General features: G+C 47.9%; 1 protein-coding gene across 1 annotated transcript in view; it reads left to right on the top strand.

The window, feature by feature from the left end:
- The window catches only part of LOC119428972 (kelch-like protein 41b), a 6,650-nt gene that overhangs the window by 3,199 nt on the left and 2,637 nt on the right, over window positions 1–814 (top strand). The window lies entirely within an intron of this gene.

The following is an 814-nucleotide window of genomic DNA, read 5'->3' as shown; positions in this document are numbered from 1 at the left end:
TCTGTGTGTGTGTATTTGTGTTTGTGTGAGTCTGTGTGTGTCTGTGTCTGTCTGTGTGTGTCTTTGTGTGTCTTTGTGTTTGTGTGAGTCTGTGTGTGTCTCGGTGTCTGTCTGTGTGTGTGTATTTGTGTCTGTGTGAGTCTCTGTGTGTCTGTGTGTGTGTCTGTGTGTGTGTCTTTGTGTTTGTGTGAGTCTCTGTGTGTGTCTTTGTGTGTCTTTGTGTTTGTGTGTGTCTGTGTGTAAAACAGTCTCCAAAGTTTTCACAACTTTTACACAAACACTTTTTAAATGTTCAGTTCTGAATATTCTACGTCTACAATCGGTCAGACAAACGTGCACAGATCACCTGCTGCGGTCGGACCAACTTGCCCGTGAACGTGACGTTCTTACCTCCAGACTCACAAAGTGATGCTGCGTTCAAGGCTGCTGAAAAGCTGGGACATCTGAGCGTCACCAGACTGAGTGCTGCTCGTTTCAGCTCTTCGTTAAAACCCAAACGCTCAGAATGGATCAGTTCCTCTTCTTCTGCAACCCGTACCAGAACCAGGACCAGGACCAGAACTAAACAAGGACCAGGACCAAGACCAGAAACAGGACCAGGACCAGAACCAGAACCAGATGAGAACCAGAACTGGACCAGGACCAAAACAAGCACCAGGACCAGAACCAGGAACAGAACCAGACAAGAAGCAGGACCAGAATCAGAACCAGAACTAGGATCAGAACCAAGACAAGGCCCAGAACCAGGACCAGTACCAGAACCAGACAAGGACCAGAACCAGGACCAGAACCAGACAAGGACCAGTACCAGAAC

Source organism: Nematolebias whitei, chromosome 23 (genome assembly GCF_014905685.2).
Source record: "Nematolebias whitei isolate Nwh7 chromosome 23, NemWhi1, whole genome shotgun sequence".
NCBI classification, from domain to species: Eukaryota; Metazoa; Chordata; class Actinopteri; order Cyprinodontiformes; family Rivulidae; genus Nematolebias; species Nematolebias whitei.
This window is presented reverse-complemented; position numbering and strand designations above follow the sequence as displayed.